The 17,021-nt window shown below is 39.8% G+C and overlaps 1 protein-coding gene across 3 annotated transcripts in view; it reads left to right on the top strand.

The window, feature by feature from the left end:
* Window positions 1-10,438, top strand: part of KHDRBS2 (KH RNA binding domain containing, signal transduction associated 2) — a 641,322-nt gene extending 630,884 nt beyond the window's left edge. For 2 of the 3 annotated variants that reach the window (XR_007355927.2, XR_007355928.2), the window contains exons 11-12: window positions 3,930-4,072; window positions 7,797-10,438. The gene's annotated coding sequence lies outside the window, so the exon portion shown is untranslated. The remainder of the gene's footprint in view (window positions 1-3,929; window positions 4,073-7,796) is intronic. The other variant, XR_007355926.2, reaches the window with a different exon arrangement.
* The last annotated feature ends 6,583 nt before the right edge of the window (window positions 10,439-17,021 follow it).

Genomic DNA, 17,021 nt, shown 5'->3' with positions numbered 1-17,021 from the left:
AATGATCTTATCTGACAGAATATAGCCATAAGGTGGTGGTGTGTTGTTCAGGTGAGAAGGAAAGCAATATAAATGAGAGATTTCAAAGTAGCAGCCATGTTAGTCTGTATCCGCAAAAAGAACAGGAGTACTTGTGGCACCTTAGAGACTTATGCTCTAATAAATGTGTTAGTCTCTAAGATGCCACAAGTACTTCTGTTCTTTTTCTTAATGTAAATGAGCTTATCAAAACCCATGTTTAGTACTCCCATTTCCGTGGACCAGCCAGTCGCTGCAGCTTAGCTGCACAGCCACAGGAGTTACTCCCTCCCTTACCCTGGAGTTCATCACTTGCCCTTAAGTGCAGAGCATGATTAATGTGGGCTCCAGTTACATAACCAGGAACATAAACATAGCTAGGAATGGGCAGGAGAAAAAAGCTCCTGATTTTAACTCTCCACCTTCATCCCCAACCCTGATGAGTGCTAGAGACAGGTTTCTTCCCTTCCTGGAGGTTCTAGTAGGCCACTCTGTGATGTTTTGGGATCAGCCAGACCAGTCAGGAGTTCTGTTACTGTAACTTTGGGTACCTTAATGCTATGCTCATGGGTGGCGCATATAATAGACTGGGAAAGGCTGTGCCTCCCCAAACAGCCCCATGTGGCCCCAGGCACGCTCCACTCCAGGCCCCCTCCTGTAGCTAGTTGGGCATTTCCCAGGCAGGCTGCTCCTCTTCCAAGAAGGGAATCCTGCTGAGGCTGGGGCTAGGGCAGTTGAGGCCGCCTAGTTTTTGGGGCGGGGGTTCTGGCGCTGGGGCCGCATTGCCCAGAGTTGGGGGAGAGGGGGCTGGAGGCGCTCGGGCGACTCAGGGCTGGGGAGCCTGGCAGCTGGGGGGGGGTCCCCTCTGGGCTTTGGGGGTAAAGGGAGCAGAAGGGGCACGGCCTCAGTTGGAAGAGGTGGGCCTGGCTGGGGGCTAGCCTCCCCGAGCCCATGGTTCACTCACCGCCCATGGCTATGCTGCTATGGCTCTGACAGCTGTAGCCAGTTTACAAGCATAAAGGTTTCAATCCTGGCTTCCGTACACCAGGTTACTCCTTGTAGGTTCACCCCATTAGCCCATCTGGTCCAAGTCCCCCCAAATCCATCTCCCTGAGTTCTTAACTACCAGCCACTTGGACTTTTCCCCTCTGGTTTGTCATCCTTAAAGGAGTAAACCTGCCCCCAGTTATCAGTTTTCTTTGTGACATGCACTTCACACAGTTGCATAACAGAGACCTGCTTGGGCTAAAAATAAACAAAGTTTATTTAATAGGAAAATTATAGATTCACAGATGAAATAGTAAGGAAAACCAAACACATACAAGTTACACAGAAAATAAACACAAAGATGCAATCTGAGGCTTTACATTTCCATATTAACTAAATTTCCTTATTTAATACAAGTTACCTGTTGTCTCTGTATAGTTTCCCATCATGCCCTGTGTCCTGGAGGAGATCCAGTATTTCACAGACAGCATCCTGCTTAAATGCTGGCCCTCAATTTCAGGACCATCTTCACTTCACCTTTTCCCTTTTAACAGACTTTAGAGGTGGTTTTTCCTGCTCTCTCAGACTATGGGTATTCATGGTTATAGAGAGCAGGGGAAACTCCCTCCTTCCTTAGTTTTCCAAGACTGGGGTTTTCTTTTCAGTTTCAATGTCTTTCCATTAACTTTAATGGTCCACCATTGTCTTTCACTAGATTTTAGAATGCTAGGTGCTTGCAATTAATTTTGTGTAAGCAACTCGCTGGAGAGGTGTCCCTCCTTGCCTGATTACTTCACCCGCTATTGTGAGGTGATGATGCAGCTGCATCCTAGTTACAGTTACAATGCTCTGCACATATACATACATTCCTAACTATAACATGGATCGATATCTCCTAATGACCTTCAAGTTCAGACCATTAAAAGTTTTCATTAAAGACCTTACTTGATATAGATTTATACATAATAACATTGTATACAACCGATGCAATTGCTTATTCTGTGGGGTTTAGATTTCTTTTTCTCCACTTGGGGTATCTGGACCCTGATGTTCTCCCTTTTTTTTTTAATAAGAAGTGAATATTCAACCCAGTCAACTATTCTGTATATTTCTCTGACATAGAAGGCGAGCTCATGAACAAATACCTCAGTATGTTCACCCATCACCCTCGCTGACTGACATTCCATGAGTTGTTTAAGCCCCCATTCCCATATTAAAATGAATAGAGATTTCTTAAGCATGTTCCAAGAGTGTTGCAGTCTGAATGGCAAGAGCTCAGTTATTATAAGCAGTGAGTGGGGTAACTGAAAATAAACCCTGGGATAGAGGTTGTCACAAAATAACAACCAGATTGGGCTTCATAGCCATATGTCTATAGATGTGAGAGCAAAGACTGTTTGGTTGTATATGGTATAATAATAGTGTTTGCTTTTTTCCATAGAACTTTCTATTCTTTTGAAATCCAGCCAATGGAGAATCCCAGCCACTGTTGTTAAAATAAACTTTGGGAGTCTTTTAGGGATTGCCAGCTTTCCTTTTTACTTATTGAAAATTGTGATTATTAAATGAAGACCGCATCTATGAAAGGAAAGTGACACAGAGTAGAGAGTTTGATTAGATTCATTAATCTACTTCAGATATTTAAAGTCATCCAAGTCTACTAAGCCATTGTTGTACAATTCATCTGTTTGAAAATACATACAGACAACTTTGACGGACATAACTAGGTTAAATAATAACCTGCAGGGATTGAAAGGCTCTCTCTCTCTCTCTCTTTCTCTCTTTCTATTTTTTAATGCATTGCACTGGGATTGTGCTACTTTATTGCTTACCAAAAGAAAAAAAAAAGGAAATTTGCATGGAATAAAACTATCCACTAGACTTCAGTGACTAGTGAAAAATAATTTATTTGAAGACAAGCAGTAAGCTGTATTTAGAACAATTACTTCTGGAAAAACCTGCTTGACATTTATCATCCAATCACAAAAAGCTGGTATGGAAAAGACCAGTTGGGTCACACATTTTAGTCCCGTGCAATGTGGAATCATTCCCTATAGTACATATCTTCAAATACTTTGCCCAGACCCATTTTAAATATTTCAAGAGAAGGGGATTTGTGTGTGTATATGTGTGTGAAGGATCTAAATAGAAAATAGGTTTTACATGCCAATAACTCAATCACTGTATATATACTACCCTTCCTGTTTCAACATTTAAATCAGCATCACTGGCTTCACAACTGTTGTTGATATATTGAAATGGCCAACCTGAGTGCAGTTTGGGATTTTGTGAATTGCTCAAAATATTTTGGTGTTCGCAAAACTAATTAAAATTAACAAACTTTTTTTCTAGTCATTTAAATCCATGTTCTTTTTCAAGAGACATAGAAGAAAATTATTTTTCTAGTTCATAGGAAGCTTGTACTATGTTTTAGGGGCAGACTATCATTTCCAAAAAGGTAAACTGGCATTAATGAGTGCCAGGTAAATAGGGTTCATATACTGTTCATATTATTTTCAACTAGATTTTACTCTGCCTCATCTTTCATTTTTGAATCAGTCTATGTATATATATTTTTTCTCCCTGCACACAGTCCCTGCTAAACAGAACATAAAACTAATAATTCTGAAGTTTGAGTGGGTTTGAAATTAGACAAAATGATTTGCCCAGCCCTGTTGTTAATAGAATTTGTGCACGTAACTCCCTGTGTACCACTTTGAAGTTGTACTAAGTGACAGCAATCTCATTCCGATCAGAAAAGCCATATGGCCCCATTATGTGATTGGCTGTTTTTTATGGTAGCTCAGAACAAAACATTTCTGATGTTTAAGTCTGTGCAAATTAGTTATGTAGATGGGCAAAAGTAGCAGTGCAGATGCATATGGCTTCATAGTGTCAATCTTTTCCACTTAATCTCCTCATAGGAGACACATAAGGAGGATTCCAATTGATCAAGGTGAAAAGAGAGGAAAGAAATCAGCTGGGTTTTTTTCATACAAGGAATCTATATGGCCAGTGTGGGTTACACCAGAAGAGTTTCACTATTCAGTCTGAAGAACAAAATGAGGTAAGACTTAGGTTACTTTAGATCATATCTGTAGAGTGCTTAGACTTCCCACCACCCAAGACACAGCATTAGGGCTGAAGCTGCAGTAGGAGCAGGAGCTACATGTGTACATCTAGAGGAGAATGTATCTGAGAGGGACTCTGCATAAAACTTGTACTCATTGATTTTCTTGATGATCCTAATCCTTTGTCTAAAGATGAATCCAAGAGTCCTTGCCTGTCACTCTATTGCTGTGTTCATCCTTTGCTACTTGTGGATATGATGCAAATCACATGAATGAAATTACATAATTGCCTCTTTCATTGTCCACAATTGTTTTGCAGATGGTGTTATAGCAATATAGTGTTTCCTGTTGTATGTTTAGGTTTGATAAGAGGTAATAAAAAAGATTCTTACTGTATGCTTTTAAAACACTTCAGGCTAGATTCACAAAGTAACTTAGGTTAACTTGTGACACTCAGCATCGCCACACCTAACTTTTATGCACTTGGAAAATCACTGGTATACACCAGGACTCCTTATATGGAATGGAGGGAGAGAGATGCCTCAGAATGGGATTAATGAAACCCAGAATTCTAGGTGGCACCTCAGCTAAGCTAACCAGTTGGAGATGCTGAGCTGAAGGGTGTGTGCTAAGCCCTCCCTTCTCTTGGAAATAGGAGTCTCACTCTGTTCAGGTGTTTCAGCTGCAAACCCACTCTTGGAATCAGGTGCCTATTCCATTTTGGCAGGCAGGGGCTCCCTCAGAACTTTTAGCCCAGTGATTAGGATACTCACTTGCAACATGGGAGACCCCCCAGTTCAAGTCACCTGCACCCCCTCCAGCTGAAGGGGAGAAAGGATTTTAACAGGAATCTGTCACCTCTCAGGTGAGTGCTCTAACCATTGGGTTATGGGATAGTCAGAAGTGGGGCTTCTCAGTCTCTCCTGTTGCTTCAACAGGCGAGACTGAGGAGGCCCCGTATCAGAAAATCTCTTATCCCATAGTTAGAGTATTCTCATGAGTGGTGGCTTATCCCAGATCAAATCCCTTCTTCCCCCTCTGGTGGACTGAGGGTGTTGTCCACATCCCAGGTGAGTACCCTAACCTGTGGGCTAAAAATGTTGAGCAACATCATCCTTCTGCTCTGGCTGTTTTGCGTAAATTCATCTATGGGGGGCCAGTCTGGAAGGCAAGGTGTGAGCATGGTTACTGGAGTGGGCCCTATAGGCAAGTTAGGCAGAAGAATTCCAATTTCCCCTTGTTCATGCATCTATCTGGGGCTTAGGCATCTGGGCACCGGGCTGCAGTGTGCATGCCCAGAGACAGAAACACAGGCGCCATGGGAACTTTTACCCCCCCAAAAGGTAGGTGCTACAGTGGTATGTGCCTACAGTGTTCAGCAGCAACTCAACAAGGGTTTTGTAAATCCCCAGTGGGACCTGATGTAGATGCCAAAAGTGACAGTTAGGCACCTTAGTCGTATAATGAATTAAGCCTTACTGACCTACAAAACTGTGAACGGTAGTAAGTCGTATATGAGAGAAAGTGTTAATGCTAGATCTTGGAATGTGGACTGCTGGCCTATTATCTCTGTTGCTGAAGAATCAGTAAAAATGTATTTCCACCAATATGTAAAAATCATGAGAATTTTTAAATGGACATTTTGACATTCAAACTACATTTTCCAAAGGTAGGAAGTAGTCACACAACTCTGTAACTTGAAATAATGTATGAATTTTAATAACTCACACCTTAGATATATGTCATGCTTCTTTGTTTTTAGTGTTAATTTTTCATTGTACTGGTGAGTGTAACCTTTCAAAACAATTGTAAGCTAAAAGCTCCGCAACAAATTGGCCCAATAGTCACCACAAGCTCTTAGCAATCATCCTTAAAATTACATTGATGTAGGTTTTGCTCACAAGAGGACCATTGCTGAACTGGGCATTGTGTTATTGAATGGACATTTAATTGTATATTGTCAGAACCAGAGATGGTGGGTTCTGTAGGTCAGAGATTACTTGAAACCATATTTTGCTACTATGCTTGCAATCCAGTAAAAAGGATGAGCACTTCAGCTTAAAGTGTTTAGTTTTCCCATCTGTTAGAAAACGTCCACGTATTCACAGATTGCAAGACAAAGCAGCTAAGGCAAACAAACAAGACATATTGAAAGTTACAAGCCATTTATCTAAGGTAGATAATATTGTCCTCATAAAAGTTTTTATCATGGTGTAGCTTGAATTGGTATCACACTGACATTGGGAAGAATGCTGACATTTTTATTTATACTAAGAAAGTCTCAGGTGAGGTGAAAGCATTATAAATAGTGCCAGATTCTGCCACTTTATTCATGTTGAGTAGTATCTTATTTTGTGAGTAGCCCCACCTTCTTCAATAGTATCTTAGAAACCAGTGACTCTGAAAAGGAATAAGGCATCATGGCAGATAACAAATTGAACATGTGGTCCGAGTGCAACGCTTTAGCAAAGAGGGTAAATGTAATTCTTGGAAGTGTAAGCGGGGGAATATCAAGTAGGAATTGGGAGATGGTATTCCAAGTATGGCATTAGTAAGACCATTACTGAATACAATCTCCAGTTCTGGTGCCCACAATTCAAACAGGATGTAGAATAATTGGAGAGGCTTCAGAAAAGAGTTACATGGAAAACATGCCTTATATGGAGAGACTAAAGAAGCTCAGTCTATTTAGTTTATCCAAGAGAAGGCTGAGAGCTTGATCACAGTCTGGAAGTACCTAGATGTGGAAGAGATTTGTGATAGCAGACAGCTCTGTAATCCAACCAAAAAGGGCATAATGAGAACCAATGGTGAGAAGCTGAAGCTAGACAAATTCAGACTAGAAATACAGCACAAAAGGGGTTATTAACCATTAACAATTCAAACTCCCCATCACTTGCAGGCTGTAAGTCAAGATTTCTAAAAGATATGCGATAGCTCAAATACAAGTTATGGGCTTAATCCAGAAATTATCAAGAAGTCCTTTAGTTTATGTTATGCAGGAGGTCAGACTAGATGATAATTAATGGACACTTCTGGTCTTAAAATCTATGAATCTAAGGGTTTGTCTACACTTAATATACAACAGCAGGTCAGCTGGGCCACTGCAGCTGGTTGCTGTAGCACTTCCATGTAGACACTACCTACACAGATGGGAGGGATTCTACCATCAGCAAAAGTAATCTACCTCCCCGAAAGGCGATAGCTAGGTCTGTCTACCTGGGGACTTAGTTCAGCTTAACAATGTGTGGATTTTTCAGACCCTGGATTGATGAAGTTAAACAGACCTAATTTTCTAGTGTAGCCCGGCCTAAGACTTTATGACGTTTTGTAAGGCTGGCAGAATCTGACCCTCACTCATATACACTATCAACTTTTATTGAAATATCTATTTTTGGAATTGTGATAAAATACTTTAATTCCTCCTTTTCTAAAATATTTCTAAAGACACTGAAAATATGTAGTCTTTCGGATTGTAGTAGCTACCACTTCGGGCAGATACAAGCTCTGAAGATATGAAGATTACAGTTTCTGAATTGTCATGATGATTTAAATATGTACCACTTCAGCATTCTTGTTAGGCTCTGATGCAATAATGATGAAATACCAAAAATATTAATGTATGCTATGTTCTTTGAACTACACAAGTGTGTTGTACTACTTAGATCTTCCTCAGTATTCTGTATCTTAACTGCCTCTCATTCCATTCTCTTTCCACAGGTTAATAAGAATGTAACATTGAAGAAACGTTATGACAAGCAAATCAAAATGCAGCATTCTGAAAGGTCAAAATGGGACATTACATCCTTATTATTCCAAGAATATATGAGTGTAATACTATGGCACTATTTTTCAGTGAAAAAAGATTTTAATCAAGAGCTGAAAATGGAACAACTTTATTTCTTTTTTGTGACAAAGATTATAACAAGGGTGTAAAATAAAGCTCTTCCTGTTGTAATTTTCCAAATGTGGATCCTACTTGTATGTCAAAGACCTAAACTATACCAAAGAGTTCATACTCGTATAATGCATTTTATCTGTATCTATAGCTATGTACACTAGATATCATTTAGAATTCAACATTTTCCTTCTGAAATCACACAATGCCCATTTTAGTTCACAGATTGCATCTGTTTTACATTGGCTCCTTCCTCAAGATATGGGGACATTTTAAGGCAAAGGAATTTACAGTGCATCCAGTAGCTTAGTAACAAACTGCTAAACATATGAAACTCTCATGATCTGATGTGTCAAGTTTAGTCATCACACACATGAAGACTCTTCTTCTAGGACTACAGGTCTGAGGAAACAAAAGCTAAACTATAAGAATTTGAAATATTACATTTTTCAACACCTAAATACAACTTTAAGGTTCTTTTGGCCAAGACTATTTCTAATTATTGAGCAAATGATGTAATTAAAATTAAAGGTGGGCATTTGAAAAGCAGCGCTCTTGCTGACTAGCCAAAAAACCCTTTGCTTATCCAGATCGATATTTGAGGAGTTTGATACAATGTGTAGAATTACAGTTGAGGTGTTAGCAATGTTAAAAACTGTTATGCAAAAACATTAAATTATTTCAAACCATAACTAGCTTTTAAATATTGTTAGTGTTATTGGTATGGGTGGATCCTGCACAAGAGCTGTCAGGTAGAAATTAAGAGAAGACAAAGTGATGTTTGTATATGTATTTTTCAGGGAAATATGCCTGAAGAAGTTCCATCTTCATGATACTTTTAAGTTCAACATCTTGCTGAGGAAAGCCAGTTAGGTTTTGTGGCTTGGACATGACAGCACCAGGAGATTTTTGGTTTCTCATGTTTTGGTTTTAAGTGAACAACCCTGCACTCGTACTTGAGCTTCACCCTAGTCATACACATTATTTTGTCCTCTCTGATTGACCTGCCATAGTTCAGTGATAAGAAAGCAGGGAGATCAGGTGACTTGATCCAAAAACAATTTCCAGGCCTTGAGTAGAAAAAGTGATTTTTTCCCCTTTCTTTGGGTGATTTCCTTTTCCATTAGAGACTGCAAATGCATTTGTCATCCTTTGTTTTCAGCTATAAGGTAGAATAGTTTTTGAATGTGTTCACAATCCGCAGTGTATTTTGAAACTTCAAAGATTTTGCAAAACTACACATAAAAATCCCTAATGGCTGTTTCATTTCATTAGTGCCTATAGAAATTACTGTTGTCTTAGTGTCTAGAACAATTCTGCAAAGTGCAGTTTAATGCATTATGTCTGGTTCTTTGTAACTTAACCTAACTTGTTAGTTATGAAACTAAAATTGCTGTACTGAACTCTCCTCTGTTATTATGCGCCCACTGTTAATATGAGGATGCAGGTATACAGCCAATACAAAACAGTAAATAGCATGACATCTTGTTTGTGGAGTTATTAAATCTTTATAACACAAATCCATTAACATCCTCCTTGCATTTGAAATGTGTACCAATATATCTGCCTGCATCTAAACATGCTTCTAAGAAATCATCATAGTTTTCATTGTATACCTTTTTTCCTTGAGAGGGACAAAACAACATTAAAGCATATGATTAGATGGAGAATTTCAGCTGTCGATAGGACACTGTGTTTACACTTTTCATACTATGCATTTTAAAAATTATTTAGCTGTATAGTCACACAGTGGAGTGCAATATTTATAACAAAACCAGAATGGAACCTCAGGTAACTCTTTTGGTGGTTGTTATACTCTTTTCATGTTTGCCTTTGTGATTAGATTATTACTGTTGTCATATGTAGCATTACCCAAAGTTCACTATGCTTAGCATAGGAAATTCCTAGGAAATACTGTGACTACCAGAGGCATCACTGTGTAGTTACCTCATGCATATGAGAAGTTATAAAGGGTCATTTACATTTTGAAAACACTCAGAATAGTCACATGTACACCATAGACACAGTCCCCAAGGAAGAGGATCACATGATTTCTTATGAGCAGAACTCCTTAGTTATACATAGATGGCAAGAGATGGGTGGGGGGAGTCTCCTGTTAAAATAGGAGCAAGACTGAGGTAGAGGAGAAGAAAGAGGAAGGTGATGTGTGAGTGGAGGGTGTTTGGTAAGGGAGCAGAAAATGATAAACCATTGAGTTTTTTAAAAACAAGGAGGGTTTCTTTTTAATGGATTCTGAAATAAATGGACCAATCTACAATAGACTGTTTTGCAAACCCACACAAGGAGAGGCTGCATAGTGGGACTCACTGAAAATGTACTCTTTTGTGTGCACAAATCTAGCTTTGGATGTACGTGCATTTGTTTTGTAATTTTGTCTCACACAACCCGCTATTTAGTATTTTATGTATAAATAAACTATAAACTGGAAAATACACAAACGATCCATGAAAGGAAAGCAGTTGCATTATTAAAGAGAAGTAAAAATAATTTGACATGAAAGGCATTTTTAGCGACAGTAGATTCTGTCTGATTTACCAGTTTGCACACAGCAGTTAATGTATCTTTCACCATTACTACCAGCTGTTCAGCATCCTATGGGAAATACAAAGGTGGTCACAGTCCAGTTCATAGTGGACAGGTGTCAACATCACAGAAATCACCACCCCAACTAGTACTAACTGGCACATTTGTTGACATTCTTGGCAGAGAGGCCAGGGACTGAATGAGCATGGACACTGAATTGCAAGCTCCACTGAAGAGAGAGAATCTCACTGAAATCAGTGGCAGTTCAGCAATATATTTCAATTGATATAGGATTGGGCCCACTGTCTTTTTACTTGCCTTGTACATTACATCAGAGTTGAGGCACCTTCTTGGCCCTATAACTTACCTGCCAACACTGGCCAACAAAAAGCCAGTAGATTTAAATTTGCATAAATGAATGATGGGTGAATTAGAACACATGGTGACAGTGCAGGGCTTCCAGCTCCTCTCCCTTGGTGTGAGCAATGAGGTGCAGAGAGCATGGCAGCCTCTCCCACTGCTCTCATCATTGGGATGCCTGGAAAAAGCCCAACACTGTCACCAATTACCCTAATCCTGATCTGTGAAAATAGGACAGGGTTGTTAGTTCCTCTGCCATTGGATGAGGTGGAGGGGTACTCTCTCCCTTCATAATCTTACCCCTTTTCAAGTTGCTTTGGCCTGAAGGTTTTCTTCCCATGTCCCCAGTCAAAGCCTGGAAGGGGAGACCAACAGCTGGAGTTGCAGACTCAACTCCCAGCTCTACACTTGCAGGGGGGAGGGGGAAAATGAGAATGGGCTGGTGCACATGCTGAGGAACTAAGATGGCCCTAACTACATTACAGCAGCTCTGATTGGCTGCCTTCCCCAGGAGGCTGGATATTATGGAAGACAGCCAATAAGAGGGGTTTTCTTTCACAGATGTGTCTGAAAAGTCCAACCTGTGAATTTGACAGGTCTGATGTAAGACAGTTCACACTGTGATTGTCCATGTTATATCTGCATAGAAGCTTTCAGTCTCCAGGCCTAACAATCCATCACCTTTCATGAGCACTAAATTCATTCAGAAAATCATTTAGCCAAAAAAAAAAAAGGTCAACCCAATAGCTTCTCTTTTCAGTGAGCTGCATGGTACCGCCCTGTCAAGGTTCCTTCCCCACTCTGAACTCTAGGGTACAGATGTGGGGACCTTCATGAAAAACCTCCTAAGCTTACTTTTACCAGCTTAGGTTAAAACTTCCCCAAGGTACAAACTATTTTACCTTTTGCCCTTGGACTTCCACTGCCACCACCAAACGTCTAACCAGGTTTATTTTTGAGAAAGCATTGTTTGGAAATGTCTTTCCCCCCAAAATCCTCCCCAAAACCTTGCACCCCGCTTCCTGGGGAAGGTTTGATAAAAATCCTCACCAATTTGCATAGGTGACCACAGACCCAAACCCTTGGATCTTAAGAACAATGAAAAAAAACATTCAGTTTCTTACAAGAAGAATTTTAATAGAAGAAACAGTAAAAAGAATCACCTCTGTAAAATCAGGATGGTAAATACCTTACAGGGTAATTAGATTCAAAACACAGAGAATCCCTCTAGGCAAAACCTTAAGTTACACAAAGACAGGAATATCCATTCTATTCAGCACAGCTTATTTTCTCAGCCATTTAAAGAAATCATAATCTAACGCATCTCTAGCTAGATTAAGTTCTAAGACTCCATTCCTGTTCTGTCCCCGGCAAAAGCATCACACAGACAGACCCTTTGTTTCTCCCTCCCTCCAGCTTTTGAAAGTATCTTGTCTCCCCATTGGTCATTTTGGTCAGGTGCCAGCGAGGTTATCTTAGTTTCTTAACCCTTTACAGGTGAAAGGGTTTTGCCTCTGGCCAGAAGGGATTTTAAAGGTGTTTACCCTTCCCTTTATATTTATGACACCCCCCTATACATCACTATTCTGCACACCAATAAATTCAGGTTAGATGACCTGCCTTGTAGAGTTAGACCATAAAGCAACTGAAGCTGTGCAAGCACAAGATATAAATAAAATCCACAATGCTAAATAGTTGCTGTCATTCATTTGTACCAAAGAACATGAGCACCAGACGGGTTTAGCTAGTAAAAGAGAGGATTTCTTTAAACAACATTTTTTATAAGGTGGTAATCGGGGTAAACAGCAACTTTTTATGCAGGCAAGGAAAAATTCCATTTTAAACCAATGCTCTACAGGGTTATTATCTAGGAGTTGCTCATTTTTTCTTTCAAACTGTGGGTATGTCTGCAATTATGGTGGCATGTAGAGTACAGACACTGCCTGCCCAGCTAACATGGGTTTACCTAGCAGCGTAGATGGTGAGGCACTGCTAACGTGAGCAGAGTACAGCAATACCAGAATCTACCCTACACAGCTCGCTATACCCCCACGCAGTGTCTCTCACTTCTACACTGCTATTTTGAGTATTGTAGTGTCCTGCTGCTGGAGTCTTTCACTGATACATGTCACTATACACCACAGTGAGTGTGGACACAGCCTGCTTTTCCCTGCGGCACCTAGCTACACATGCCCTACATGCCATTGCAAGTGTAAACAAGGCCTATTTGTCAATAGAGTACATGTTTTCTAGTGGTTAAAGAAGAAAAGTCAAGAGTCCTGAGTTCTTTTCTCAACTCGCCTCTTGGTGTGGGTGGCTTTTAGCAAGCAAATGTTTACAAACTGCCATACTGGGTCAGACCAATGGTTCATCTAGCCCAGAATCCTGCCACCAATAGTAGCCAGTACCAGAGCTACAGGGGAGAGTTTATGGCACAGGGCAGGTGGCCTGATCCACCCAGTCTTCTTCTCCTGGCTTCTCAGAGCTTTAGGGTTGCCCTGTGCATGGGCTTGCATCCCTGACAATCTTGGCTAATAGCTACTGATGGACCTATCCTCCATGAACTTATCTAGTTCTTTTTTAAAACCCAGTTTTACTCTTGGCCGCTATAATATCCCATAGCAAAGAGTTCCACGGTTTAATTGTGCAATGTGTGTATCAAACCTGCTGCCTATTCATGTGTCTTGTCTATATTAAACCTGCTGCCTATTCATTTAATCAGGTGACTCCCTGGTTTTTGCATTGTAGAAAAGGGTAAATAACACTTCTCATTACCTTTTCCACCCCATTCAAGATTTTATAGCCCTCTCTCATATCCACCCTAGTTATCTCTTTTCTAAACTGACCAGCCCTATGCTTTATAGTCTGTCCTCGTATGGAAGCTGTGCCATACCCTTGATTTTTGTTGCCCCTCTCTGAATCTTTACCAGTTCCACTACATCCTTTTTTGAGAAAGATTACCGGAACTGCACACAGTATTCATGGAGTGGGCAAACCATGGCTTTATGTAGTGGCATTATATTTTCTGTATTGTTTTCTATCCCTTTCCTAATAGTTCCTAAAATTCTGTTAGCCTTTTTGATTGCTGTGTACATTGAGCTTAAATTTTCAGAGAACTATCCCCACTGATGCCAAGATCTTTTTCATGAGGGGTTAACAGCTAATTTAGAACCCATCATTCTATATGTGCAGTTGGGATTTTTTTTCCAGTGTGCATTATTTTGCACTTATCAATGTTGAGCTTCATCTCCCATTTTGTTGCCCCATCACCCATTTTTTTTTTTGAGAGTCCTCTGTAACACTCTACAGTCAGCTTTGGACTGAACTACCTTGAATAATTTTTGTATTATCTGCAAACTTTGCCACTTCACCGCTCATGCCCTTTTCCAGATCGTTCATGACTATGTTGACCCTGCTGTTTCAGTATCTCTCCATTGTGAAAACTGACCATTTATTCCTACCCCATTGTTTCCTGTCTTTTAACCAGTTACTGATCCATGAGAGGACCTTTCCTGTAACCCCATGACTACTTAGTTTCCTTAAGAGCCTTTTCTGAAGGGCCTTGTCAAAGGCTTGCTCAAAGTCCAAATACACTATAGCCACTGCATCAGCCTTGTCCATAGACCTGATTTCCCTTTACAAAAGCTGAGTTGACTCTTCCCCCCAACAAACTATGTTTATCTATGGAGATGATAATTCTATTGTTTACTATAGTTTCTACCAATTTGCCCACTACTGAAGTTAGTTACATTCGCTGTCTGGTACAGAAGTGTGTGTCAGTGATAGATTGCATACTACAACTAGTATTTCTGCAGTTTCATATTTAAGTTCCTTCAAACCTCTTGGGAGAATACAACCTGATCCTGGTGACTTATTTCTGTTTATTGATTTGTTCTAAAACCAAACCTCTTCTATAGACACATCATCATAGGACAGTTCTTCAGATTTCTCACCCACAAGGGTAGCTGTGAAGTGGACATCTCCCTCACATCCTCTGCAGTGAAGATGGAGGCAAATAATTCACTTGGCTTTACTGCAGTGGCTTTGTCTTTCTTGAATGTTCCTTAACACCTTGCTTGTCCAGTGGGCCCAGTGCCTGTTTGGCAGTATTCCTGCTTCTGGAGTACTTAAAAAAATTCTAACTGTTAGTTCTTCTGTGTTTAGCAAGTTGCTTCTCAAATTCTTTCTTGGCCTGCCTTTTTACACTTAACCTGCTAGAGTTTATGCACCTTTGTATTATTCTCACTGGGACTTGACTTTCAATTTTTAAAGGATGCCTTTTTGCCTCTAATGGCCTCCATTAATCTGCTGTTCAGCCATAGTGGCATTTTTTGGGCCTCTTATGGTCTTTTCTTAGTTGCCATATACATTTGGTCTGATGTTTTTGAATAATCCCTGTGCTTCAGGCATTTAACCCTCCCCCAAGGATGTTAAATTTAATTACATTATGGTCACTATTACCCCACGGTTCAGCTACAGTTACCTCTTGGACCGGGTCCTGTGTGCCACTTAGGACTAAATCAAGAATTGTCTCTCCCCTTGTGGATTCTAGGACTAGCTGCTCCAAGTAGTAGTTGTTAATGGTGTCTAGAAATTCTCTCTCTGTATCACAACCTGGTATTACATTTACCTGGTCAATGTAGGGTAGTTTTAATCACCCATTGATTTTCTACTTCTGTAGCCTCTCTAACCTCCCTTAGCATTTCACAACCACTGTCACCATCCTGGTCAGGTCAGTAGGATATCCCTACTGCTATACTCTTTAATCAAGCATAGAAATTCTAGCCATAGAGATTCAATGGTACAGTTTGTTTCATGTCAGATTTTTTTACCTTATTTGATTCTGTGCTTTCTCTAACATAAAATGCCATATGATTTGTCTAACTCACAGAGTCACTGTGAGGCTTAATGAATGATTTCATACTGCTTTAAATCCTTTGATGAATGCAACATGAAAGTTCAAAGGACTGTATTGTTACAATATATGAAACTGCTAGTTTCTTAGTTAGGTGAACTTAAACTCACTGCCATGTGCTTTCTACTAATAGAATTTTAGGCAGTAACTGTTTTACCTCTCTCCATTTTAGTTAATTTAGCTTTATCCATTTCTGTACAACCTTAGATCGTCCAAATCAGTGTTTAAAATTAATTTTCCTTTGGAATACAGAAATCTAGACTGCTCTTATTCTATTTATCATTTAACTTTTAAAGATATCTATTCTAACAGATAAACAACATAGATCAGCCAGGTCTGACTTTAGGATTTAAAAAAAGAATAAAAGGAACTAAAATAGGTGTTAAATTTGAGTGCAATTATCCTCAGCAGCTAGAGCACAGAATAGTTACTGAGGCTTGTTATTTCTACATTCTGTAATGAAATGTAGACTTGAGAAAACCAGGGGCATTCTGCTTCTGTGTGTTGAAGGCCAGAACTTCTGAACTTGAAGAACATGATGTTTGCATACAAGAAAGTGAGAAACGTAAGTTTAAAAAATAGACAGAAAAGTGTGTTGAAAGGGCAACTATAAATCATAAAGAGCTGAAAAATTGTAATGAGTCTGATGATTATGTGCATCCAGCATTATATCTGAAGCTTACCTCTTATTAGAGATTGTGAGATTACATGTACAATTACGGGGAGTACTTGTGACACCTTAGAGACTAACACATTTATTTGGGCATAAGCTTGCATGGGCATGGAGTGGAAAATACATTAGGAATACACACACACACCCCACACCCCTAAAGATGGGGGCTGCCTTACCAACTCTAATGGGACAAATCAATTAAAGTGGGCTGTTATCAGCAGGAGGAAAAATCACTTTTACAATGGTAATCAGGATGGCCCATTTCAAACAGTTGACAAGAAGGTAAGTAACAGTAGGGGGGAAAATTAGCATGGGGAAATAGTTTTTAGTGTGTGTAATGACCCATCCACTCCCACTCTTTATTCAGGCCTAATTTGGTGGTGTCCAGTTTACAATTACAAGGGCTTGAAAAATATATGGGGCTGGATTCTGATCCACTTCCATTGGTTTTATACCAATGTAACACCAATGACTTGAACAGATTTTTTTTTAATTTACACCATATATGTGAAATTGAGATCAGCCTATAGTCTTTTTCTACCTTCAGTGTTAATA

The sequence above is a fragment of the Caretta caretta genome, chromosome 3 (assembly GCF_965140235.1).
Source record: "Caretta caretta isolate rCarCar2 chromosome 3, rCarCar1.hap1, whole genome shotgun sequence".
NCBI classification, from domain to species: domain Eukaryota; kingdom Metazoa; phylum Chordata; order Testudines; family Cheloniidae; genus Caretta; species Caretta caretta.
This window is presented reverse-complemented; position numbering and strand designations above follow the sequence as displayed.